Source organism: Pelobates fuscus, chromosome 1, assembly GCF_036172605.1.
Source record: "Pelobates fuscus isolate aPelFus1 chromosome 1, aPelFus1.pri, whole genome shotgun sequence".
In the NCBI taxonomy this organism is placed as follows: Eukaryota; Metazoa; Chordata; class Amphibia; order Anura; family Pelobatidae; genus Pelobates; species Pelobates fuscus.
In genome coordinates this window covers 351,124,850-351,151,466 of record NC_086317.1, presented here as the reverse complement: position 1 = coordinate 351,151,466, position 26,617 = coordinate 351,124,850, and positions in this window count along the sequence as shown.

Genomic DNA, 26,617 nt, shown 5'->3' with positions numbered 1-26,617 from the left:
TATTTCAAACACAGCAATATCAAACATTCCTAGCAGTGTGCACACCATGAAAGCTCAGAGCAATAGAATTCTTTTTAAAACTGCTCTTCACAAACATAGTGTTTATCTTATTCATATCATTTGGATGACCTTATTCTTCTGCAAAGAAAGGCTTTTCTTTTATCGTTCTTTATAGTTGCGCCTGCTGGGGGAAGGTTTTGTCCAGTATTACAACTGATCTTTTGTAAATCAGGGCACATTCAGTAATTCCACTGTCCTGTTTTTCCCTTGCGCATATTTCTATTCTACATTCGACAACTTCTTATCAAGGTACATTGATGGCTACAGTGTTATTTGGCAATGCTAAATGAAATGACAACATTGTTTTATTTTTTTAAGCAATGGAAAAAAATATGACCCTAAAAAAAAAAACTTGGATGTTTCCTTTACGTTCAGTGCAAGAACATACAACAGCTGGTGCCTCTTTAAACCCTTAAGGGCCAAACTTCTGGAATAAAAGGGAATCATGACATGTCACACATGTCATGTGTCCTTAAGGGGTTAAGGGAGACACTTACGAATTTAAGAGTTACTAGTTAAACATGGCCATGTGTTTTAGTAACTAACTAACTAACTATAAGGTGGATAGAAGATAAAGTATTTTTTAGGCAACTATATACATTTAAATAGCCCTCTATACTGTGCTTATAGCATTCTATGTGTTTATTTTGGTCTTATAGTTTATGACTTTATTTATTAAATAGTGAATTGACAAGCAATTTAAAAAAAAAATTAACTACTTTCTAACTGGCTTGTCAATTTTGTAATTTTAAAATGTTGTACTTTTAAATTCATTGGCCAAGTCGAAATAAAGTCAACTATTTTGCCAGCTCTGCTTTCTTGGACTCATTTATAATGATTAGACACCAATTCATCACAATTTGCCATTCAATTAATCCCCCCTACACTGCAATCAAAAAATAATATATCTGTATACATTTTAATCAGACTGCCTCTTTATGCTAATGAGAGGATAATCCTAATAGCTCAGACTCCAATATGAAGCATAATATTCACAAGTTGTTTTTTGAGCTTGAGAAAAATCTGAAAACAGAAATGAAAGATTGGTGGGATAGTGTTATATTGAAATAAATATCTAGACAACCAATTTATCCCTAGAGGACTTAGGTTTGACAAAAAAAACACTTTTTTTGAAGATGACATCCTATTAGAGCAAGAATAGCTTGGTGCTCTTGATACCTGCGCTTTTGTTCTCATGAGAATTTTGGTGAATTATTGAGAGTCCAGAATACACATCACTGAAAGTAAGATAGAAGATATACAGAAAAAGTTTAACCTCTCCCTAGATAAAGAGCAGATCTTACAGGTGGACCAAGTCTTGCTCAATTTCGTGAGTGTCGTCCCAGTCATACCAGCTCTCCCTCCACTCAAAGAGATCACTGAACCGGGCTTGTGTAGAGCTCCCAAACTCGGGCTCTGAAAAAGACTCCCATAACAAGCCAGGACCATCAAACTCCTCTCCCTCTGGCTTGTCATGCTCGGCTGTCCAGGGCAGGTACTGTGCCCCATACCACCAGAGCGCCTGGTAGGCATCTTCCAGCCACATCTCCTGCCATACTAGGTGTTCCAATTTCTTCACCCATTCCTCCAGGAGGGGCTCTCCCAGGAAGGGCATCCGCAGGGCTACTCGCTTCTGTAAACGCAGGTCTTCCTTGGGGAATCTCTAATTCCGCTGGTACTCCACAATACCCTGTGCCTGGTACCAGATGCCTTTGCGAACTGCATCTCGGTCATCCATGACCCCCTCATCGTACTCCACCGCTGGTTCCATCCTGGTGCTGTCAGGGTCACTGTACTGGGACATGCGTTGCCCTCAAATTGTAAAATCCACGGAATGGTGTCTCCTGTAGCTGTCCTTCTGGCTGTAGGAACGATCCCGCTGCTTGCCACCAATTGTAACGGCACCCCCGGTATAAAGGGGTTAAACTGCCGTTTAGAAGATCTTCCCCTTCCAGAGATACAGGCACAGCTATTGCAGAACACCAAACTCCCGAACATTATACAAATATATTCGAGGCCAATACAAACCATTGTGTGGAAATCTATTCACAAACCGGACTTTGCATAGGACACGAGGTCATGCGTTTAGACTAGAATAAAGAAGATTTCGTCTAAGGCAAAGGAAAGGTTTTTTTACTGTAAGAACAATCAGGATGGGGAATTCTCTGCCTGAAGAAGTGGTTTTATCAGAGTCCATACAGATGTTCAAACAGCTACTAGATGCATACTTGCAAAAACAGAATATTCAAGGATATAATCTTTCAATGTAGGGTAATAACTGCTTGATCCAAGGATAAATCTGACTGCCATTCTGGGGTCAAGAAGGATTTTTTTTCCTAGCTTGTTGCAAAATTGGAAGTGCTTCAAACTGGTTTTTTTGCCTTCTTTTGGATCAACCGCAAAAAACATATGTGAGGAAGGCTGAACTTGATGGACGCAAGTCTCTTTTCAGCTATGTAACTATGTAACTATGTATGAATACAAGGGAATGCTCCAAACTCCCGAACTGCATACAAAATAGCACTCCAAACTCCCGAACTGGAACCTCACGAATAGCTGCTAGCAGACAAATAGGAAAAGCACCCAAGCGGCTTACACTCCTAGCAATCGGTCTCTAACAGCATACAGTAAATCCCCCCAAGAACGAGACAAGGCTCCGTGTTGAGGGTCAAGCAGTGGTCTGGTTTAATGTGGGCTACCTGCCCAGTATTTATGCAGGTCTTCCACCTGGTGGACACTCCCCTAGGGGACTAGATGGAAGACTGGGACACAAATGGTAAAATGACCAATCACAGGCATACATGGTTAAAACACTCCCACAATACATTACAATCCCTCCCCTCTATCCTGGAGATAATTGGGAAGTAATCCAATTATCTCCAAGGACAGAGGCAAAACTCCATTAACCACATGGTTACAATAAAACTCTAAAATACAATATAATACATAATGTTACATTTGTCACATAAAATATATACATGTAACCCATCCCCAGATAGCTGGGATCTGAGCACACAAAAATACCGAATAGCGCTCAGATCCTATGCACACAGTCCAATCGCCGTGGAGTTAAAGTGTTCACAAAGTCTGTTCTCCATACGAATAGACTCCACGAGATGGCTATCTGGGGAAATGCTGTTCATACGGTTTAACCCCTTAAGGACCAAACTTCTGGAATAAAAGGGAATCATGACCCCTTAAGGGGTTAAACTACCGAATGAACAGGCATCCGGTTAAATGACCGACTGTAGAAGCAAGGAGGCTGACGGCTCAGCGGTGTTCGCGCAAATAAGTGTCCGTTTCCAGTTCCATAGTTTGGGCGCTAAACACCGCTGGCCATTCGGGACTTTAAAATGGCCGCCGCCACGTGTTCGGCAAACGAACAAAGGCCACCCAGCATTTGTCAATTAAGCTGCGGTTAACCGCAGCTTCTGGGAGGTAAATTGCCGACACACTCCCAATACAGGTGGTTCAGTCAATCGGTTGTTTGTTCGGTAGATTGAATCTACTGAACGCCGGGCAGAAAGGCATGAACAAGCCTTTTCTGCAGGGGAAAAGAAGGCTTTTTAACATGGGGCCATAGTCCAGAGGCAACAGGTGGGCAACCAGGCTTCTCCAATGCAATGTGGCGAGATTGGTCTCGTCACACAGACTATTACAAAATCCTTGATAAAGATCCAACCAGAATTTTTTAAAAAGATCTAAAAGAACTAATAAATCTAGCACATACCAGCGGCGCCTTGGATAAAAAAGAAATGTTACTTTCTATCAACTCCAGGTGACATCCCTATTTTTTTATTATCTCCCCGAGGTACACAAATCCCTCACCAATCCTCCAGGATGTCCCATTATCTCATGTATAGGTTCCCTCACTTCTCCTGTTTCTAAATGGGTAGAAGTCCACCTACAAATATATGTTCCTCATTTATCCTCATATATAAGAGATACTGGGCATGTTTTAACTTTGGTTTTAGATATGAAATGGCTTAACCAATACTGTTGGATAACAATTGATGTAACTTCTCTTTATACTAATATAAATGATTCACTGGGTCTAAAGGCCATTGAACACTACCTTCTTTTGGATCCCCTGCTTCCTGAACTACAGGCGGAGTTTATTCTGAGATTTACCGAATTCATACTAAAACATAATTATTTTCAGTTTAATGAACGTGTTTATCTACAAACCAAAGTTAATGCGATGGGGGTGAGTTTTGCTCCATCCTATGCAAATTTATTTATGGGTTTCTGGGAACAAACTATGGTCCTTGAGAACCCTTATTGGATGGAGCGACTCACCCTCCACTGCAGGTATATAAACGATATCCTGATTATTTGGAAGGGCAAATGGAAGAAATTGAAGATTTTATCGCTTATCTGAACCACAGTGAATAGGGCTTTCATTTACATACAGCAAAAATATATCAGATATCCATTTTCTAGATCTGACTTTGTTAGGCCACCAAAGGAAGATTTGCACTAGAACGTATCAAAAGATAGTGGACGTTAATGGTTTCCTCCATGCGGACAGTGGACACCATCCTGCCTGGATCAATGGCATACCTACAGGACAGTTCACAAGAATCCGACTTAACTGTTCCTCGTTGGTTGATATGAAAAAGAGTCTCTCTTGCTTTGCCAACAGTTTATAGAGAAAGCATATCCAGCAGGACTGGTTAGAAAGGCATATCTAAAGGCTGGTAGTACCAACAGAGAAAGTCTTGTTGATTCGACTCACTATATAAACAACAAGGAAAACACAACTAAAAAAGAGCAAGCTCCAAAGGAGTTAGATTATCACACCAGTGAGCATGAGATTATTTTGAATTTATTAGAAAGATCTGACGCACCATATAAGAAGGCCAAATATAACACAAGTACCAAAGAAGTTAGTTCTAGCAAAACACCTATCTTCTCCACCACATTCAACCGAGGATTTGATGAGATCATAAGAATTTAGTATTGGCTTGTTTTAAAGAAAGATCCATGGCTTAATTTTAGTATCTCAGAAAGCCCAAGAGTCACCTTTAGGAAAGCACCCAACCTTAAAAATATATTAGCTCCCTCTAAGTTCAAATCCAATGCAAATAACACCGTAATGAATGAGTGTAGATATGGAAATTTTCAGGGGTGGCCATACTAGATGCCTTACCTGTGGTTTTATCTGTCATCAAAAAGCCACATTCAAACCTCACAAGAGTGAGGATGTTTTTTTGTTCCCTGCTGAATTAATTGTAATTCGGTGTTTGTTGTGTATCTTCTTGTATGTACATGTGGGATGCAGTACGTGGGTCAAACCACAAGACCCCTTAAATGTATGTTTAGGGAACATAGATTGTCCATTATTCATAAAGACAAACGATCACCAGTTGCTCGTCATTTTGACATGTTCCACAATAGCAACCCTTCATCCATTCGAGTTATGGGGATAGATTCTATACCAGTTAGAAGAGACCTAGCTAAAAGGAAGAGAGATTTAACAAGGGCCGAATCCAGATGGATTTTTAAACTTAATACTCTGGCCCCTAATGGTCTCAACGAGGAACTGGGACAGTAATAAATACTAAATATCAAATAATGTCTCTGAAATGTCCCACCACGGCCCTTTTTCCCCCCCCATGTCCTTTGGAAGATAAGAATCCTAGATATATCTGTTGGAATGTGTGGTTACCCTAGGCCTAGTCCGTTATGGTTAAAAAGGTGTTTAAAGCTCTTTACTATAAGCTTTTTTGGGGCTTCTAAATATCCTGATTATGTATACTGAGTCTGATACATAAAAATATACTTACGTTGTGTTTTTTTATTTTATTTTGCTGAAAGATTTGCGATTTGCAATTCGTGATCAGAGGGTTTCTCTCATCTGCTTAGTCAAGTGTGTGATGAGACCTCTTAATTGTTCAAATAATTCCTCTTCAAATAATTCCTCTCTCAGATCATATTCTTCTTTTCTTCCCCCCCTCCATTCCCCTCTTTCCTTTGATAGCTATACTATTTTTACTGGTGATCTGACCATATTGGCGAACTGACTTCAGTGTCAGTATAGTTTTATATATACAGAATTGATATCAATTTCCACTGTTAGATAGATAAGAGTCAATCATATTGTGCTCATTAAATCTTTATATTTTACTTTTATTTGTTTTAGTGTGTTAATTTATGTTTAACAATGTAATTACTTATTTATCTGTATAAGATTGGTATCTAAGATGGGTTATTTCTATTGATCCATTTCGGGTCTTATTTCTGTCTCGTTAAGACACTCTCTGTATAAGGTATTTAAGACAGGTGAGGCATTGTGACTATAGTCTTGAGAAAGTTCCGTGAGACATCTTGATAGCGAGTCACCATTCACCATGGTCTTTTTTGAAGATTCCGCCGGCGGTGTTAACTTAACAGCGATCCAGTTTATAAGTATCTGTGAGTTCCCCAGTGATCCTCGACGGCTACGTGCTCAGCAACAATTGCGATCCAGCCAGCAAGCACTTGCCAGTTTTCTGGTGATCCTTGACGGTCAAATGCTCAGCAACAACAGATAGCCTTTTTCATCTGAAGGATCTACTGGGGCTTTTTCTTCCGTAATGTGTCACGTGGAAAAAACCTTTTCACCTCAGGTGGGGGCCCACACCGAGGTCAGGTACTATCATTTTTTATACCGTGTCCCAGTTATGGAGACTTATAACTAAGGTGTTGGTTTCTATCGTCTAGCATCCTCTCTCATATTGCTTTATCATTTTTGTTGGTATGATTGTATGTTTTTAGCGTTCTATCAATCAATTTTTTTTTATTTGATTTGATCTGATACAATCCAATACACCACAGCCCCACATGCCAGGTTGCAACACGCTGCTTCATTTTTTTGATACTGTTGCAATACTCCTGGCCTGAGGTGCTTTAGCAAGTGTTTGTATCACTTTGGTAAGACCCACAGCTATAATAGCAGCGATTGCTAATTATTTTTTATATTTACTTTTCTAATTAATCTTCTATGTATATGTGATTGGCTTCACCACTAGTAATTCACTGGAAACTATTTGAGGAGCAAAAGGTTTAGCGATATTTTGTGATCTGTGATTTTATTTTATTAAAGAACAGTTTTTCTGATAAGACAAGGCTTTTTTGAGTCTATATATCAACTAAGGAGCGCACATATATTTTATTTTAGAGTTTTCCTCTTTAAAGTCTCTCTCTCTCTCTCTCTCTCTCTCTCTCTCTCTCTCTCTCTCTCTCTCTCTCTCTCTCTCTCTCTCTCTCTCTCTCTCTCTCTAGAAAAAAAATCCAATAACATTAGTTAGCATTAATTTTGACATGAGTCAAAAACATCAAGCACAATAGAAGGTCAGCAGGTTGTTTGTAACACTGCTTATTACTGTTATTTAATTGTGTAGGCGAGGAGAAAATTAATTTCTCATTACACATTAACTATGTCTACTAAGGTCAGCTATCATCCAGACTCAGTATAGGCTGTCTAATGGAAAATAGATCCATTTTGATTGTGTTGATACAGTGTTAAAATATTAGAAATTCTTACAGGTTTAACACTGTTATCTATCTCAGGGCTCTCCTGGGTTTAATAACCTTGAAAAAAATTAAATAATAACTTGCAGATCATAATCTGTTGTCTTTCTCCACGGGATATATTATTGAGATGCTTGCTATGCACCGGACTTGAAGAAAACAATGGATCTATTTTGTGGTACAGTGAATATATTTCATAATTTCAAAGACTTTGCTCATTGTATGCAACTTTTAAGATGCAGCATGTGAGCCCATGTACTGTACCTGTATTTATATTTTATATGTATGTCAGTTGCTAGGCAACTGTGATATATTTCCCACTGACTGTGTTAAGTGGCCAGTTGAAAGAGACAAAAGGGAGTAGGTTTCAGACAGAGAACATCTGCAGAGCTTCAAATAATAATCTAACCTGTTTTTTAAAAAAACAAAAAAACATTTGTTAAATATTTCATATTTCCCCCTATTGCTGTAAATTTACGGTAGGTAGACATGGGCACAATTTAAGAGTGCCTGTTTGTCACAATTTGTAAGATCTGCCTATCTGTATATATACACAATAGATGTATACTATAGACATTTTATACAATATATTTTTTATATATAAAATACAGAATGTCAGTACCAGCAGATTAAATAAAGTTTATTTTATAACGACAGAGCTGCTTTAAATCTCTAATATTTCACAGGTCTTAAAAACATGGATCAGATGTCAGGGAAGCTACGAAAATGCATCACATTCCAAGATGTATACCAAGCTGTTCACATGCAGATTGTTGTGCTGTGGTGCATGCATCCTTTGTATGGTAGTGCAGAGTAACATTGTTGGTTTGGTTCTCTGTCAATCATATTGTGCAAGTGCATAGAGAAATGTGAAGCGCTAATAGCTATATGAAAAGAAAATTAAACTTTGGACTGTGGGTAAGTAATCAGGCCTTTGGTACCTTTCCCCATTACCTTCCATTGCTTGCTGGCAACCAATAATATGTTATATATCGTTCCCATCATATGCGGCTCTCTAATTAGGCAACCACCTAGCTCGCCTTTTGATAGACTGATCTATCGGGTTCTTTGTCCATGGCCCCCTCCCCTCCACTCAGTTTTCCCTGGGGAGTAAGAGCCCAGCACGACTGGTCTGCAGCTCCGCCAGGTGCAGATTTGCAGACCATGTGGTAGAGGTCTTACAAGCTCAGCCAATCAGAGCATTGCTGCTAATTAGACATGTGCAATTCGTTTCGCTCCGAATATGAATTCGGACGAATTTTGGGCAATTCGGACATTCGGGTACTTCCGAATGTCCGAATTGCTGAAGTTCCGAAGTGTCCAACTGCCGAAGTTCCGAAGCACAGTATTGCCTAAGTACTAATATACTTACCCAGTGAAAGAAGAAAAATGTTACATTGTATACAATTTTAAAGAAAAAGTATACAAACATAGCCAGGATTCAGCTGTAAGCATTTGCAACACTTACAACAATCAAGTAACATACATTCATATAAAATGTAAGTTACTTGGCCAGTCAATGTAATGATAGGAATGAATAAGTAGATAACTCCCTAATTCCCACGGCATTAGGGAGCTAATTACTAAAAGGCTGAAAGACCTAAATTGGTCTTTCAGACAAATTTACTAATACTAAGTAAAGATTACTTAGTATTAGTAAATTATGCCCCTACTCGCTATACCGCGAGTAGGGGCATGTCTATTAAACAGTGAGCAGCCTGTGGCAACCACCTAAGTCTCTACATTTACCTGTCACAGCACTCTGATTGGTTGGTTTGAAATCCACCAATCAGAGTGCTCTGTGTCATGTTACACAGCGTGGGAAAGTTCTTTGGAATTTTCCCACGCTGTGTAATTTGACTCATAACTCTCTGATTGTTTTTTTAATCCACCAATCAGAGAGTTATGAGTCAAATTACACAGCGTGGGAAAATTTCAAAGAACTTTCCCACGTGGTGTAAAATGACACAGAGCCCTCTGATTGGTGGTTTTCAAACCAACCAATCAGAGTGCTGTGACAGGTAAATGTAGAGGGTGAGGGTGGTATGGGTAATGCAAAGATAAAGCGGCAACATATATAACACTAGAAAGCTACAATTTCTGGGGAAATTGTGTGAATTGTTCTTGCCTCCACCAGTAGTCTACAACTGGAGTGGGCGGAGTAACTTATTATTTATTTATATAGCAACTAGCATTAAATTACAGTAAAATTCAACCAAACACATGACAGAAACAATACAAAATCACAACAAATACCCCCAAAATAACCCACAATCCAGGGAAAGAAACGTCAAAACAAACAGGGGGGGAAATATTCGCCTCCTGTCTTTAATAAAATTTTGATTATTCCTTCACCAAGGCTAGAATAATCCCTAATTTTCTGGAAAGACAGCTACATATTTTCTATTTTAACGCCCAGACTTAAACGCAGAAGAATCGGGAACGATCGGGAACAATCTGCAAGTTTTGGTATATTTTTGTCTATGTAGTGTAAAAACTGTGGGAGGAGTTAGGGTGGCAAATTTGGCTATAATAAGAATAATAAGAACTAGAAAAGCTACAATTTCTGGGGAAATTGTTTGAAGTGTTCTTGCCTCCACCAGTAGTCTACAACTGGAGTGGGCGGAGTAACGGTTATTATTTATTTATATAGCACATTTAATTGCAACGTTGTTGCCCAAAGTGCTTCACAGTTACATTAAAACATACAGTTATAAAAACATTAGCAGGTGCAAAAGGCCTTGTCTATGACATCACTTGCTGCTGCAGCCTAGCACAGGTCAGAGTAGTTTTGCGGTTGCCATCTTCAAACGGTCGTATTTTAAAAACTATAAATCCTACAGTGAAGAGCTTTATATTTTGAGAATCACAAGACCCAGACCTACATGTTGATGTATAGTATGTCTCTGAGATATTAACAATGAAGGCACAGTCGCAGTTTAGAAATTGCCCTTCAAATGTGAGCTTTGCAGAGTGGAGTTTCAATGAATGTCAATGGACTGTGTGAGTTGCAAACAAATGGTCATATTGTGAAAACTATAAGGACTATGGCTTAGCTGTGGACATTTTTAGTGGCAGCAGGGATAGCTGGACGTGTTGATATAAGATTTGTGTAGGTGGGCCTGAAAATGAGGGAGTGGTGGCAGTTTAGAAATCATGTCCTGATTTTTCAGCTTTTGCCAGCTCCCACTCTAGCTTTGCCATTCATTCCTATGGGACACATTTCACCACAAGAACGACGATATTCCAAGAACCATTCGACGAAACGTTCCACAAAGTAATAGCAATCCGATCGGGAACAATTTGCACGTTTTGGTATATTTTTGTCTATGTAGTGTAAAAACTGTGGGAGGAGTTAGGGTGGCAAATTTGGCTATAATAATATATATGTGAAATAACATTAAGTGGTCTTGCTATGCAAGAACACTTAATAATATACATACATACATATACAATACTTGAGGAAACACATATAAAGAGCATATTATATGCCAATGAATTCTGCAGCATCGTACAATGGGTGTACTAACAGACAATTATTTGTAACCAGATTAGTTTGACACATAGGAACAGAGGGTATTGAGGGCCTGCTCTAGTTTACATGCTAGAGGGAGTGGAGTATAGTGAGACAAAAGGTAAGGGTAGGGTAGAAAATTAGGTTGCTAGAATAGTTTTCTCTGCAGGCTTAGTGTTGTGAGTATTTTTTGGACGAGGTGTGGGGAGGGAAAGCTATAAACAGTTTAATTGCTTTACTGAAGAAGTGAGTTTTCAATGCTTTTTTGAAGGAATGGAGACTGGGTGAGAGTCTAATGGACTTCCACATGAATGATGCAGCCCTAGAGAAGTCTTGGAGGTGAGCATCCGAGGTGAGAGTACGAACAGTGCATATACGCAGGCAGGCCCGGACTGGCCATCAGGCAAACTGGGGAAATGCCTGGTGGGCCGCGATGGCCATGGGCCGAGGCCGGCAGGGAAGCTCAAGAGATCTCCCCTGCGGGCCCATGCAGCGAAGCAATGGCCCCAAGATCGAGTTCTGTCCCATCATGGGCCGCAGGAGAGATCGGGCAGTGAGCCGGAGACCCTCCATGCGGCACGCATCTTCCTTCTCTCCCTTTCGCAACGCTCTGAAAAAACGTCGCTCGAGAGAGAGAGAGAGAGACATGGTCTGTACCCTGCGGAGGTACAGACCAAATTACCTGCTCTCACTGGACCACCATGTATCTGAATGCTCCCTCTCCCCCCAGCAAAGTTATAATGGGGAATAAATGGGATTTTTTAAAAACTTTTTGTTTTGTTTAATTATTAAATGAATAATTTAAGGCCATATCCAACCACTGTATACACACCCCCTCACATACCCACGCAACACACACTACACCCCCTGCACTAACACACAAACACACTCTATACCCCTACATACACACTACAGCCCCTGCATTAACACAACACACACTCTATACCCCTATATCCACATGACACCTCCTGAACTTACATACAAACACACTACACACACTCTATACCCCTTATAAACACACTATACCCCTGGCACTCACATACACACAGTAAACACACTCTATACCCCCTAAACATACACTACACTCACTGCACTCTCCTACATTATACCCCTATAAACACACACATTACACCCCCTGCAAACACACACTAGTTTATATCCCCTATAAATACATATTCTACACCCCCTGTACACAATACACCACCTATGCACCACACCCTTTACACATGTGCTCTACAGCTCCTATATGCATACACACACTAGAGCCCCTAGATACACTCACAAACACACAGTACAGCTCCTTACATTCACACACTACATCCCCCACACACTCCACGGGCCCTATATAAACACACACACACTCACATACTTTACAACCCAGAAACACACACACTACAGCCCCTAGCCACATGCAGTACACCACAACACACACACAATACAACAACAATAGTCTGCTCTACACACATGCAACCTCCAAAACATATACAACACCATAGGGAACATCCCCACACATGCACAACACACTTTAACAGCCCTGTTCCTGTTTTAATCTCTGGTATCCCACTATTGAGGACACCAGAGACAAATCGCCAGCAAGCGTTGCACAAACTCCCCCCCAAAAAAACATGGCATTTACTTCATCCAAGAGCACTGGATTCTCTGGAGGAGCGTCACATTAACATACTTATTTGGTTGGGGGGAGGGGATGTGCGTGTCAATGGTGGTGACATTACACGCCCCCTTTCTGGCCCCTCCCCCAACAGTGGGCTGCTCTGCCTTTAATTGCCCGGGCTGAATTTTTGTCCCAGTCCGGCCCTGTATGCAGGTCTCCAGCACAGTGTAGGGTAACTAGCTGGGACATACTTGTGTATTAGGGAGGATAGATAGGTTGAAGAAGTGTTATGTAGAAATTTGTAAGCAAGTACCAGAATTTTAAATTTAGCCATATATCTTATGGGAAGCCAATGTAGGGACTGACAGAAGAGGGGAAATGTGAGAGGTGCGGGCCGACAGAAAGATTAACCACCGCATTTATTATAGGCCTTAAATGAAAATGGGGAGGGACCTATTGTCTTCCCCTTGGGTCCCCACCACTGAGCGGGTGGGTGGGGGCCCTAAATGTAAATGAGTAGGACCTATTGTTCTCCCTCCCGGACCCCACCCATGAGCGATGGGTGGTGGCTAAATGTCAAAATACCCCCCCAGGTGACTAGGGGTCCCCAAGCCCCTAGTCACCCCCCACTCCCTCTAAAATTAAAGTCCTACCTACCCCCCTCACCCTAAAAACAGTGAGGGGGAGACAATAAAACTAAATCCCTGTAAATAAATAATAAAATACTTACCATTTGATGTCTTCTTTTTTCTAAAACCTTTTTTCAGCCCCCAAAAAGGCCAAATAAAAAAAAAACATTTAGCCCACACCCGTCGCCCATGGGTGGGTGCTGGGGGGGAGGACAATAGGTACAGATTATAGATTATAGTTAAATCTATAAACTCTTTATTCTAGAACGACGTATAGAATGGAGAGGTCTCTAGCCATAATATAGAATACTATGACTATAAGTGTATAGTTACTTGTCCAAAACACATTGATGGCCTATCTTTATTTTTAAGTTGTTTTTTTGTAATTTTTAAACTAAAATCTGCTTATGAAGTTGTATTGATTATACATCATTATACATCATCATGGTAATTTGTTTGACCATGGTTCTGGATATGGTGCAGGAGGAGTTAAGGATTTCCCGTTTGTGATGCTTCACATACTATTTCAGTTTTTTAGATGTAAAGAACTTTTCTTTCCTGAGTGCTCTATCCAACACCTTGTTAGTATATCCTCTCTGTGTGAATTTATTGTACATTTCCTGTAGTTGTTTTTCACACTGTAATTCCCTTGAATTATTTCGAATTACCCTCAAAAATTGGGAGAGGGGTAGAGAATTCTTCACATGTTTCGGATGCGCACTCTCGTAGTGGAGCAATGTGTTGCGATCTGTAGGTTTTGTATACAGTTGATATTCAATCCTTCCCTGTTCGATTAATATCTCCAAATCCAGAAATGTATCACATGGTTGTTGATATTGGAAGTCACTTTTATTGTTGTAGTTAGTCCGTTGATGTCTTCTACAAATTTTGCCGCCTCCTGGGTACTCCCTTTCCACAGGATCAGGATGTCATCGATATATCGAAAATATTTAATGATGCTATCAAGGTACTTTTAAAAGATGTATTCCTTTTCAAATTGGTACATGTAGGCATTAGCATACATGGGGGCCATAGCCGCCCCCATGGATGTCCCTGCCATTTGTAGGTACCACCTTGTCTCGAATCGGAAATAGTTGTTTCTCAATGCTAATGATAAGAGATCCAGAGTATATTCAATGGGTGGTCCACTGTATTGTTCCGTCTCACACAGCAGTTCCCTCATTGCTTCAATACCCTCATGGGGTATCACTGTATAAGGACTAGAAACGTCCAGAGTAATTAATGCGACAGGTCCCTCCAGGGTTTTCAATTGTTTCAATTCTTCTATCAAATGGGCCGTATCTTTAACACAAGTCGGTATTCCATTGACGGGTGATTTAAACAGAAAATCCAAGTATTTTGCAATAGGCTCTAGTATGCCCCCTACGGCCGAGACAATAGGACGTCCAGGTTTTTTTTTCGGATTCTTATGGATTTTTGGGAGTGTGTAAATAATAGGAGTCCGGGGACTATCTTTATACAGAAATTGAAATAGTTGTAGATCAATATACCCTGCTGTTAGTCCAAACGTAAGGGTATCATGGATTCTTTGAGCTATCTCCTTAGTCGGGTCATCTTTTAGAAGTTGGTAGGTATTTCCATCCTCCAATTGTCTGTATATTTCACTTGCGTAGTCCTCATAATTTTGTATCACAATGCCACCACCCTTGTCAGCAGGTCGTATAGTGATTGTGGCATCTTCTGGTAGTGCTTTGATAATCTGTTTTTGTCTTTTTGAAATATTAGAATGTTTTAAATGATGTCTTGACATTATATCTTCCGTCTCTGTTTTTACTGACATTAGGAAAGTCTTAATGGAAGGATGGCAAGTAGGCGGATCAAATTTACTGACAGCTTTAAACCTATATTTAGTGCTTTTCTCATTATCCGTCATTAAATCTTTTTGGGACTTGTGAAAAAAATCTTTTAACCTAAGATTCCTCCCAAATTTAAAGAGTTCAATGTCCCATTGGAATTTGTTGGGCAGCATCATAGGAATGAAGGAAAGGCCTTTATTCAGAACCTCCATTTCTTCTAAAGTCAGAGATCTTTTTGATAGGTTAAACACCGGAATTATCTCCTGAGAGGTGGTTTGTCCTTGAGTCCAATGGGGATGCCCCCTCTGGCCCCTTCTTGTGACATGTCTCTTTCGTTTCTGCGACTGCTCCTCATTACTTTGCGTGGAGGGGATAGAGTTTCCATTTGATCGCCGACCCCTAAGAAAGTGACTGATCTACGTGCAGATACTTCACACGGACCCGGTTCAAAGTTATATGCCGGCTAGTAAAAACGTAGTAAATCACGGCTGCGTAAGATGTCTAGGCTGTGTGACCTGTGGACACCTCATCTCTTGTAAGAGCTTTAACCATCCACACACGGGCCAAGTATTCAAAATTCAAAACAGGATAAGTTGGCGCACAGATTATGTAATCTATAAATTGTCATGCCCTTGTGGCTTAAATTACATCGGCAAGACAGAAACGGCCTTGTGTGAAAGGATAAGAGGGCACAGGTCAAGTATTAGGTTGGCTTATAGGGACAATAAGTCAGATAAACCTGGGGCACGACACTTTCTGGAAAAAGGCCATCCGTTGGGTTCTTTAAAATGTGTGGCGATAGATCATCTCCCAATTTCTAGAAGAGGTGGTAACAGACGGGAGCAGCTACTACAGAAGGAGGTTTGGTGGATTCAAAAATTGGGAACAGTAGCTCCAGACGGACTCAATGAAAAATTTACCTATACCTCTTTTCTATAAAGGGACATGCAAAAGAGAAGTCTCTAATCTAAATGGAGTATTACGGATTCCAACTTAGTTCGGACCTATGGAGAAATCTATAAACTCTTTATTCTAGAACGACGTATAGAATGGAGAGGTCTCTAGCCATAATATAGAATACTATGACTATAAGTGTATAGTTACTTGTCCAAAACACATTGATGGCCTATCTTTATTTTTAAGTTGTTTTTTTGTAATTTTTAAACTAAAATCTGCTTATGAAGTTGTATTGATTATACATCATTATACATCATCATGGTAATTTGTTTGACCATGGTCAGTGGCGTACATACCAGGGTCGCAGGGGTCGCGGCTGCGACCGGGCCCGGCCCACCAGGGGGCCCGGCCGCCCCTGCGACCCGGTATGTACCCATAGGGCCAGCCTCTTCTGCTGGGGGGCCCAGGAGCCGGCCACCTCCGGGCCCCCCGAGGCTGGCCCTGCTGTCACCCGGCTGGCGGGCGCGCGAGGGAGCACTGTCCCCTGGGTGCTCCCTCTTCAGCTCCCTCGCGCACCGCACTGAAACCGGAGCCGGAAGATGACGTCATCTTCCGGCTCCGGCATCAGTACGCGGCGCGCGAGGGAGCTGAAGAGGGAGCACCCAGGGGACAGTGCTCCCTCGCGCGCCCGCCAGCCGGGTGACCAGCTACACCACTGGACCCCAGGGAATCCCCCCAGCTCTCACACAGGTAAGGAGGCTGGGGGGATTAAATTTAAAAAAAAAACCAGAAAAAACGTGTGTGTGTGTTTAGTGAGTGTGTGTTTGTGAGTGTGTGTTAGTGAGTGTGTGTTAGTGAGTGTGTGTTAGTGAGTGTGTTAGTGAGTGTGTGTTAGTGAGTGTGTTAGTGAGTGTGTGTTAGTGAGTGTGTGTTAGTGAGAGTGTGTTAGTGTTAGTGAGTGTGTTAGTGTTAGTGAGTGTGTTAGTGTTAGTGAGTGTGTTAGTGTTAGTGAGTGTGTTAGTGTTAGTGAGTGTGTTAATGTGAGTGTGTTAGTGAGTGTGTTAGTGTTAGTGAGTGAGTGAGTGTGTGTGTTAGTGAGTGAGTGAGTGTGTGTGTTAGTGAGTGTGTTAATGTGAGTGTGTTAGTGTTAGTGAGTGTGTTAGTGAGTGTGTTAGTGTTAGTTTGTGTTAGTGTGTGTGTGTGTTAGTGAGAGAGTGTGTTAGTGAGTGTGTTAGTGTTAATGTGAGTGTGTTAGTGTTAGTGAGTGTGTTAGTGAGTGTGTTAATGTGAGTGTGTTAGTGAGTGTGTTAGTGTGTGTTAGTGAGAGAGTGTGTTAGTGAGTGTGTTAGTGTGAGTGTGTTAGTGTTAGTGTGTTAGTGTGAGTGTGTTAGTGTGAGTGTGTTAGTGTGAGTGTGTTAGTGAGAGTGTGTTAGTGAGAGTGATTGTGTTAGTGAGTGTGTTAGTGAGTGTGTTAGTGTTAGTTTGTGTTAGTGAGTGAGTGTTAGTGAGTGAGTGTGTTAGTGTGAGTGTGTTAGTGAGAGTGATTGTGTTAGTGATTGTGTTAGTGAGTGTGTTAGTGAGTGTGTGTGTTAGTGTTAGTTTGTGTTAGTGAGTGAGTGTTAGTGAGTGAGTGTGTTAGTGAGTGAGTGTGTTAGTGAGTGAGTGTGTTAGTGAGTGAGTGTGAGTGAGTGAGTGTGAGTGAGTGTGTGTTAGTGAGTGTGTTAGTGTGAGTGATTGTGTTAGTGAGTGTGTTAGTGTTAGTGTGTGTGTCTGTTACTGAGTATGTTTGTGTGCGTCTGTCACTGAGTGTGTGTCTGTCAGTAAATGTGTGCGTCTGTTCATGAGAGTGTGTGTGTGTGTGTGTGTCTAAAGCACTTACCTTTCTCCAGCGCCGGGCTCCCTTGGCGCTGGGGATCTCTCCGTCCCGATCCGCCTCTCAGCTCCGAATGCACATGCGTGGCCTGAGCCACGCGCGCATTCAAAACCGCCCATATAGGAAAGCATTACTCAATGCTTTCCTATGGACGTTCAGCGTCTTCTCACTGTGATTTTCACAGTGAGAATCGCAGAAAATCCTCTAGCGGCTGTCAATGAGACAGCCACTAGAGATGGATTAACCCTCAGTGAAACATAGCAGTTTCTCTGAAACTGCTGTTTTCAGCTGCAGGGTTAAAACTAGAGAGACCTGGCACCCAGACCACTTCATTGAGCTGATTTGATCTGGGTGTCTGTAGTGGTCCTTTAAGTGTATGTGTTTATGCATGCACTGGCGTACATACCGCGGTCGCACGGGTCGCAGCCCTGCGACCAGGTGCCCGCCCGCCATGTGTTGCGGCCCCAGCCCGCGCAGAGTAAGCGGGGGGGGGGGGAGGGGGCCCACAGATCAGTTTTCGCACCGGGGCCCCATGGGTTGTGTGTACGCCACTGACCATGGTTCTGGATATGGTGCAGGAGGAGTTAAGGATTTCCCGTTTGTGATGCTTCACATACTATTTCAGTTTTTTAGATGTAAAGAATTTTCCCCACAGTCCAGGACGTTTTGGCATACAGGATTTCATTGATAGGTTTGGCACCTATTACGTCACATAAATTAAGTTTTAATACCTATATATCCTTATGTAGCTGTTTATAAAGGAGTTTTTGGAGTATTTTTGCAAAAGTAGCACTTGTATTAGGCACTAATATTTTTCTTTTTGATATGCACCATATTAGTTTGTTTGATTAGTTGATTCAAATAGTCCTTTTCTAAAATAGTAATAATAGCACTTTATTGGTAACACATATCAATAACAAACACATACTAAGTAACACTCAGGAGGTTCAATAAATTACAATTCCCTATATATATATTGTATATTTAAAATTGAGAGATATAATGATATAATGACATAATGTTCACTTTGATGTAGCATTGGGCCATGTAATATGGTATTTATATATACTAGTACGATTTATCATTTATTATTTTTGTAATCACATTTATCTATATGTATTTATATATATATCTATATGTTTTTTCTGTATGCCATTATCTAAATGAATATGTTTCTGTCTGGCAGTTTGAGGGTTTTGAAACTATGTATCTGTTAACACGATGCGTGATATCCTACTTCCGAGCGAGGGGTGACTGCAGTGAGAGCAGATGTACCTATTGCGCATGCGCCCGACGTCTCCATGGCGATGGAGGACGCGAGCAACCAGGAAGTAACCTGAGCGCGCGAACAGAGAGACATATGCCTCCTGCACCCGCCCAGGCGCTCGTTTGGAAGGATGATTAGCCCCCTGCACATCTGAACTGTGAGTTTTTCTGATTACCTTCCTTATTTAAACAATGTCTATTTTTTAAACGTGTGTATTCTGTCCTGATGAAAGTTCCCTAGCGGAACTGAAATGTTGACCGTTGGAATAAAGACTTATTTTTATTTTTGATACAAATCCTGGGAGTGCTGATTTTCTCTGGCTATATCTATTTAGTGCAATCTAGCACCGGGTCTACAATTGAGTAAGTTGGAGTGCAAGGTTTCTTTTTCTTTTTTATATAATTATATATATACACACACACATATATACATACACTGCTGTGTGTGTGTGTGTGTGTGCTGTTAGTGTGCTGTGTGAGGGTGGTGTGTGTAAGGGTGCTGCTGTGTGTGTGTATGTGTGAGGGTGCTGGTAGTGTGCTATGTGGGTGAGGGTGTTTGTGTGTGAGGGTGCTGTTTGTGTGTGAGGGTGTTTGTGTGTGTGTGTTAGGGTCCTGTTAGTGTGCTGTGTGAGGGTGCTGTGTGTGTGAGGGTGCTGTTTGTGTGATGTGTGTGTGATGGTGCTGTGTGTGTGAGGGTGCTGTTTGTGTGATGTGTGTGGGTGTCGTGTATTTCTGAGGGTGCTGTTTGTGTGTGTGTGTTTGCGAGGGTGTTGTTAGTGTGCTGTGTGTGAGGGTGTTGTGTGTTTGTAAAGGTGCTGTGTGTGTTTGTGAGGGTGCGGTTAGTGTACTGTGTGTGTGAGGGTGCTGTATGTGTACTGTATGTGTGTGGGTGCTGTTTGGGTGCTGTGTGTGTGAGGGTGCTGTGTGTGTGCTGTTTGTGTGAGAGTGCTGTATGTCTGTAGGTGCTTTTTGTGTGTGGGTGCTGTATGTGTGTGTGTGTGTGCTGTATGTTTGGACAGATTGTGGAGGTGGGGGCAAATTAGTAAATATCCCCCCTCCCTTCTTACCTTCTTACTCTGCGGGGCTAGAGTTAACTCTCGTGAGATCTGAGCGTTGCCGCGGCAACGCTCAGATCTCGCCAGAGGAACCTGGCGGAGCTGCTGTCTAGAGCTCCCCGGGTCCTCTCCTGCCTCCCTTCATGCTGCTGTGGGCCGGTGAGGTAGATCTTTGATCTCCCCGCCGGCCCATGGAGGCTTAGAGCAGAGCCGACACTCAGCGCCGGTTCTGCGTGAGCCGACAGGGGAGAATAAAGTCCTGGGGAATAAAGTGTGGGAACCAAGATTCCCACCCCCCCAAAAAAATAATATACACTCCAGTGTGTGTATGTATATGTGTGTGTGTGTGTATGTATATGTGTGAGTGTGTCTGTGAATGTGTGTGTCTATGAATGTATGAGTGTGTGTGTGTCTGTGAGTGTATGTGTGTGTGTTTGAGTATGCATGTCAGTGTGTGTGTATATATATATATATATATATATATATATATATACACACACACTGACACGCATACTCAAACACACACACATACACTCACAGACACACACACACTCATACATTCATAGACACACACATTCACAGACACACTCATACATTCACAGACACACATATTCACATACACTGACACACATACACATTCACAGACACACACACACTCATACATTCATAGACACACACATTCACAGACACACTCATACATTCACAGACACACATATTCACATACACTGACACACATACACATTCACAGACACACATTCACAGATACACATACACACATTCACAGACACACACACACATTCACACACACACACACATACATTCACACACACACACACACACACACACACACACACACACACACACACACACACACACACACACATTCACATACACACACACAGACACACACACATACACAGTCAAAGACACACACACACACACACACACACAAACAGACACACACACAAACACAGTCACAGACACACACACACATTCACACACACACAAATGGTTATTTTTTTAATTAAAAAAATGTCCACCCAGCCTCCCTACCTGGAGTGCTGGCATGGACTTGTCCCTGGTGTCCAGTGGGTCGGGCGGCTCTCTCAATATCAGCCGCGGTCGAGGGAGCTGTGAGCTCTCTGCTCTCTCTCGCCGCGTGGGCTGTCTGCTGACGTCATATTCCGGCTCCCAGCATCAGCAAGCAGCGCGTGGCGAGAGGGAGCAGAAAGCTCACAGCTCCCTCGCCGCGGCTGATATTGAGAGAGCCGACCGGAGGGGGGGTCCATAACCTCTTGCCCCCCCCCCATCCATGACAGGGGGGGGTACTCCGTTCCTGCAGGACTCAATCCATAGGCGTGCCGCGGGGATTAGGGTGTGCCCAGGCACACCCGGCACACCCCGTGCGCACGCCTATGCATCCCTTATGCATACAAACACAGAGTCAAACAATGGATCCCTTACAGACAACCACAAACACACACTGTTTCCACTACACACAAACACACTGCATCACCTACACAAACTGGTATGCCTATACACTACATTCCATAAGCACACACATTAGATCCTCTACAATAACACATAACACATGCCCTACACACTACACTCCCTGTGAGCGAATTTAATGGGTGGAACATATAGGTGGACTTATGGGTGGGCCTTATGGGCATACTCACCGTCAGGCCCTGGGGCCCAGACCTTGAGCTGTGTAAGGGGCCTCAAAAATGGAGCTGCTTCCTGTTCTCCCAGAACATTGAATTTTGTGACCGCAGTTACAAACAGCCTCCAGAGATCCGGTTCTACACCAGACCAGTGGAGCCAGACTGCAGCTAGAGCCCATCACCATCTTCATCTGGCTGTAAGTAGGCAATCTAGTATATTATTAGTGACACTAGTCTCTAATAAACCTCACATTAAAGGGACACTATAGTCCTCAGAACCACTGCAGCTTAATGAAGTGGTTCCAGTGTCTATAGCCTGTCCCTGCAGGCTTTTTAATGTAAACACAGTGTGCAGCACTGGCGTTAGTTCATATGGCAGATCATATGGGTGGGGGCATTGTGATGTCACATGGGGGGGGCGGCAAATTTTTCTTTTGCCTAGGGCGGCAAAAATCCTTGCACCGGCCCTGCTTGTCCTTGACACAACTGGAGCTGTTTACATGGATCCCAGCAAGTGTGCCTGCTCACTGCTTGCCCTCAGACATGAACTGAGACTGTTAGGTCAAATCACTAAAGTGTGAATTGTTAGGAATTCAAAGCAAATTCAAAAGTGACATTTACATTGCATTCACTTGAAATTTCATAGTAAGTAGCCTTATATAAGTGTAATTAGATGTCTCGGTACCGTGCCTTGTACTCTATGGTGTTCAAATAAAACATTAGTATATATAAATATATATATATATATATATATATATATATATATATATATATATTGCATAATGTTTTATTTGCACACTATATCACCTCTGTTATAAACAAGTTTATAGATTTCCACAGTATCTTGCATACCATCTATTTTACATAATTAAAATTAAATACCTATTGCTTAAATAATTAAACAAGATTCTCAGGATTGTATTTCTTGTTTGCAGGACAAAAAAAATACTTGGATAAGCTAGGAAGTGTTTTATCTGGAGAATGAAGTTGTAAAGCCATCTGTGTATTAAATCAAATAACTCTGTTCTGCTCTTGCTGTTTTTTGTTATCCTTACAATAGAAGCTAGTTGCTTAGAAGATGTCTTCTCTTTAATAGTAGGGGGTAGAGAAAAATTATTTATGGAGCTGTCTAGTTCAAAGCAAAACTCTCAAAATCACTTTTCATGTACCTCAATCCACGACTATAATTCAGTTAACTAAAGGCAATACACTACCCACTTATTTAACCCCAGCAGGACTCAAGCTTTCAGAAGCTAATCTTTAATACACAGTTAATAACTTCAAAGGATACACATTGAATAACTCCTGCTTTTAATAGTTCAGCCCTAGAAGCATCCACAAAGGGAGAAACAGGTGGCATATGAGACAGTAACTCAGTAGTTCACATAAAACACATGGTGTATTGACTCGAACTAAGTCTGAATGAGTTCAGTTTATTATGGTGTTTGTTTTAGCTCACAACCTTATGCCTCCTAGGATATATGCATTTTTGAATTCCTATTAAAAATATGCAGTCTCATACTGATCTAGCAAGTTTCCTAGCAGAATACAAGAGAAATGGGACGCTTGAGTAAGTACAGACCATGGTGTTCTTTTTGAATACAAATATGCTCATTGATCCCTTCCTGCAAACAATATTAATAGTTTGAGCCGTCATAAACGAGATGCTTTTAAAATGTCACTGTCAAGCCGTTTCAATAAAAATTAGGTTAGGGAGTTTAGAGACTAAAATCTACAGATCAGTCAAAGTATTTTGCACTCTAGAGATAACATATCTTCTGACACTTGTACTAATATAGGGTAAATGACAATCTCATATCTGATATTTATCAACACACTATTGCACATTATTCTTCATAAAAAAAAAGGTACTATACTTTATGTTAAACTTTGAAAGTTTTGGCAATCACAAATCCTGCACAAGGTGAGTTTAACTGGATCATGGAAATCTTAAAGGGACACTCCAGGTACCCAGACCACTTCTGCCCATTGGAGTGGTCTGGGTGCCAACGCCCACTACTCTTAACCCTGCAACTGTAAATTTTGCAGTTTTCATAATAATTACATTGCAGGGCCAACTCCTCCTCTAGTGGCTGTCTACTAGACAGCCACTAGAGAGCACTTCCTGGTCTATAGCACCTCCAGCGTCACTATTATCCCCATAGGAAAGCATTTTCAATGCTTTCCTATAGGGAAGGTCTAATGCGCGTGTGCGGCATTGCCGCACATGCGCAATCGGTCTCCCCTGCTGGCTGACGTTGGTTTTGGGTCAGCCCACGCTCCTCCCCCACCACCGCCAAGGGACATCGGTGGTGGTCTCAGGTAAGTCACTGAAGGGGTTTTCACCCCTTCAGCAACATGGGATGAGGGGTGGGAGGGAGAGGGGACCTGCAGTGCCAGGAAAACGATTTGTTTTCCTGGCACTGGAGTGTCCCTTTAACACCTGCATATTTAACACCTAAACTTTGAAAGACATGAAAATAACACTTTTTTAAATCAATTAACCAACACCACAAAATTTGTGTGTGCACATGATCAAAACACACACTACAAATAATGATGATTTTTCATTCATTAGTAAGGCAAAATAGCATTGTAACTAAAAATGATGTAGCTAAATCAATTGAATAACAATTACACGTGTGCATAGTACCTCTATTTTGTGGTACCTTAAACAAAAGTGGACATTTTGCACAGTCCTTATACAACACAATAGCATCTGCCACCTATTAGCATCAACATTTAGTCTGTAACTTCAACCTGTGATATACTCACAAAGCCAGCAAAAGTGACAGTTTGTTTTGTTGCTAACCGTGCAATTATGCCTAATTAACTCCACATAGTGAGATTAATGTGTAATTCACGAGTACTTGTTTTAAGCTGATATAACATTTCTGACTTCATCAAAATTACTGGCAGTAAAATGGTTCATGAAATACGGATTGTAATTACTTTAAAAACTGTTGGAAAATGTAATTCTGGACAAAAGTCAGAAAAAAATATTGTTTGCTGCTTTGGACAATCACGGTTATTCACATAGTCCGAAGAGCCCCGTACCAAACAAGCAAAACCATCCAGCAGTACACTGGGACGTTTGGACTGCAAAAAACTGTAATTTTTTCATATTATTTAAGAATGTCCGGATTTTGCAATTCACTGAAAGGGGCTCAATTAAAGTCCGAGCATTGATTTTATAAAAAAACAGAACTACTTGTCAATTGGCAGCACTAGCATTGTGACAAACTCTCTTTTTTACGGACATTTGCCACGGACATCTGGAGTGTGGAAGCTGGCCTCCTACCCACTGACTATGGTCCTTGTCGGAGACCCTGTTCGGGCGTTACGCTGCCCATTCACCATTAGCAGCTTTCCCTAGGTGCCCCTGGTTTGGCACTTACCCTTCTCTGGAATTGAACAGAACACTAGGAACCTAGGTCCCTGTTCACATGAACAAACCCACGAATGGTCCTCAGCAGTACTTAGCCAATACCGCTATGGAACTAATATCAGCATGAGGACTTTATGCTTCCCAGTCACCTCAGCGGTACTTAGCCACGAATGTTATAGAACTATTTTCGACTAATTGACCTTGCGGTTCCCGGACAACTTGGTCCAGGGTTTTGAACCACTTTGCGGCCCACCAGGAGAGCGTTTTTTGGAGGGAAGGTGCCTGAGACTAAGGGGAACAAACCTTCCCTGAGAGACAGGTGGAGCATGCCGTATTTTGGATGCAGGAGCTCCCAAACGTTGACCAGCAAAAGCACCAAATGCCCTGGAACTATTTTGGGCTAGGACCATGTGTGCGGCTGGTCAGAACTTTGACATGATAGCATTTCCCCTATACTGCATGGATCTGAGTGCTATTTGGACAGCTTGGGTGCTCAGATCAGGGCTGTTTGGTCGGGTTATTATATGTTTTTATGATGTTTTGGGCTCTCTATTCCTGGGAGATAATTAGCTTGCCAGACTTTAACTAGACTTTATTATTAATAAAAAATATAAGGACACAAGTGGGCAACCTAGTGTCTCCCTCCACAGTCCCCACCCATGGACAGCTGGTGATGGCTATGAATAGTATTATAAGGGGGTGACCTAGTGTCCCCCATCCTGCCTCCACCCTTCAGTCCCCAACAAAGTGTAAATGATGTACAGATATATAAATGATGTGCGATGTATATGATGTAAAAGCAATATACAAACTTTGAACATGACAGGCATTCTACAAATCTGCACCATTTTTTTTTCTTAATTTGAGAATAATAACTTGCCTAAGTAGTAGGTTAATAAAATAGTTGGTGATCAGGTGCTTGTGATCATAAGTGGAGAGAGAAGAGCAAATTCTATGGCCCATATTTGGTGGTTCTGTCCTAAATTAACTAAATATTGGAAATTGATTCACGACCTAATTATTAAAGTGGACAGAACCATTAGCATTTTAACCTCGGAACTAGCCTTATTTAAAAAACTCCCGGAGTCCATTAATAGATCAGACAAAATAATCATAGGTCACATTTTGATCGCTGCTACATCCTGTTTACCTAGACATTGAAAGTCCCAAGATGTGCCATCTCTCAGGGAAGTTTTTAATTTGATTCTAGAAAACAAGGCACACGAATTATCACATAGAGCTAATATGCGTGGTTTCCCAATATTAAAATACAATTGGGATAAGTGGGAAGAAAAAATCAAAACAGCATATGGTCTTTGACATATTT